The sequence below is a fragment of the Rhincodon typus genome, chromosome 7, assembly GCF_021869965.1.
Source record: "Rhincodon typus isolate 14 chromosome 7, sRhiTyp1.1, whole genome shotgun sequence".
NCBI classification, from domain to species: domain Eukaryota; kingdom Metazoa; phylum Chordata; class Chondrichthyes; order Orectolobiformes; family Rhincodontidae; genus Rhincodon; species Rhincodon typus.
Window position 1 is genome coordinate 80,337,150 of NC_063338.1, and position 2,661 is coordinate 80,339,810.

The following is a 2,661-nucleotide window of genomic DNA, read 5'->3' on the forward strand; positions in this document are numbered from 1 at the left end:
GTTCTGAGGAAGGGTCACCGGACCCGAAACGTTAACTCTGTCTTCTCCTCCACAGATGCTGCCAGACTTGCTGAGCTTTTCCAGCAACTTTGTTTTTGTCCCGTGGTATTGGAGGTAGTTTATTATCCAATGTCTTATGGTCTTATTGACACAGGGGCAAATCACCTTCTTACTTACTTACCTTCTACATATCTTCGGTGGAGGAAGGCAAACCAGTGTGGGATACAATGAGAGAGTGTGGGGGAGAGCAACAGAGTGAGTGCAAATTGGAGGAGAGCAAGCCTAACATAGAGGAGAATGAGCCCAGCACGGGGGGAGATCGAGCCCAGTGCAGCAGCAATAGAGGTCCCCCTGTTGCTGTGACAGTGACGAGCATGGGGAGATTGAGCCCAATCTGGAGGAGATCAAACCCTTGTGGGGAGTAGCCCAGCATGGCTAAGCACTTAAGAAGGACTTCAATGTTGAACATTTAACTTTTTTTTATTTTTCTACTTTACACTAAGAAGGACTACAATGTTGAACTTTTAGCTTTATCTCCTTATTTTTCTACTTTGCCTCAGATTTTGTACGTGGGTACCTAAGATGTCACCTGGAATGGTGACATTGTGCACTTTTCACTGTACTCCTGCATCCCAATAATTGAATACATGTGACAATAACATCTAATTCTAATTCGAACTCCAACTCTAACCTTATTAGTTGAGAAAATCCATTAGCTGAGGAGAATGAAGCTACAACTTTCTAATGGAGTATTACATGATGCAGGCAGACCACCACTCAAAATTAAGGGAATGCTGTGAGTATATTTGGAGTAGAGAGACCAATACTTTGTGGAACAGTGTGCATTATTAGAAACAAACATTTCTCAAATGCACGCAGAAGTGATGCTTCATCCTCAAACATCTACAGTACATTGAAGAAGTTCAAACAGCTCCAAAGCCAAATACCAGTGATCAGTCTAGCATTACTCAAGAAGCAGACTTCACAGAACTCCGAAGAATGTTTGCCTAACTAAGAGAACAAATACACCACTTGACGTTAATTATATTGGTGTATGACAACTTTTCACCACTGAGAGATTCGAAGAAGCTTCTGATTTCATAGGTTTGGAGGAATTGTTTTAAAGTGGGGGAGTGTACATCACTCATTCAGAGAGCCAACGCAGGTATGATAGGTCATTGGCCTCCTATGAGTTGAAAAAATTCTGTGAAATGTTGGAGGCTTTTGTGTTATTCTTTGTTTTTTGCTAGAACCGCACATTACCCATTCTGGTATCTTGTTTACATATGACTAGCCTAAGGTTAAACTTAGCATCGACACAGTCGCCTTGGAATGCTCCTGAAGCTACCTCTTTCTCTGCCTCCTTAATCCTGAAGGGATGAAGTTCTTCCATTTTAACCTCTTAATCCAGCAGTGCCCTGGTGGCACGGTGGTTAGCACTGCTGCCTCATATCACCAGTGGACCTGGGTTCAATTTCAGCCTTGGGCAACAGTCTGTGTGGAGTTTGCATGTTCTCCCTATATCTGTGTGGATTTCCTTCCACAGTCCAAAGATGTGCAGGTTAGGTGGATTGGCCATGCTAAATTGCCCATAGTGTCTAGGGTGGGAAATGCAGGGATAGGGTAGGGGGTGGGATGCTCCTCAGATGGTCAGTGTGGATCTGATGGGCCAAATGGTCTGCTTCCATACTGTAGGAGTTCTGTGATTCAAAGCAAGAACACAGGAGGTGGAAGGCAATGATAAGGTGTTCAGTCTTTTACCCGCATCAAGACCTTAGCACGGGTTAACTTACATAGGGTCCCTGCCGGTGATTTTTAACTTATTATGGTTGCTTTCAAACACCTCCATGGGTGCCCCTGGTCTTACAATTCTGTGAAACCTTTGTCTTCCTTGAATTCTTGTTTTCAGAAGAATTACAGATTGAAATAGCTCCACTATCAGTAACAGGATACTCATCTAAATTGCCCTTTGGGGAGGCAGTGGTGTAGTGGTAGTGTTAGTAATCCGGAATCCCCGACTAATGTTGTGGGCACAGGAGTTTGAATCTCACCATGCCAGATGTTAACATTTGAATTAAATAAAAATGTGGAATGAAAAATAACGGTGACCATGTAACTACTGTTAGTTGTCAGGAAAATCCTATGTACTTGGCTAATATCCTTTAGGGAAGGAAATCTGACATGAATAAGAAGGTTTTAGAGGGATATGGGCTAAATGCTGACAGATAGAACTGGATTAATTTAGGATATCTGGTAGGCACGGACCAGTTGGACCGAAAGGCCTGTTTCCATGCTGTACAGCTCTATGAGTCTATGACTATCTTGGCTGGTCTGGCCGACATGTGACTCCAGACATACAACCATGTGGTTGACTGTTAATTGCCCTCTGAAATGGCCCCAGCAAGTTACTCAGGTCAAGAAGCAATGAGGGAATGCATGCTAGCCCATTCAGTGACGCCTACATCCCATGTCCAAATTTGTCTCTTCTTTCAAGCTTCCTAAACCTACATTTTTAGTCACCTCTCTTCATATTGTCTCCATCGGTCACCAATTTCACTTCCTTGTGAGGCGCATTGGGACAGTTCACTGCATTAAAGTGCGCCATGTAAATGCAAGTTGTTGTTGAGTTTCGGCTCTGTGAGTAAAGTGGACAACTGGCAG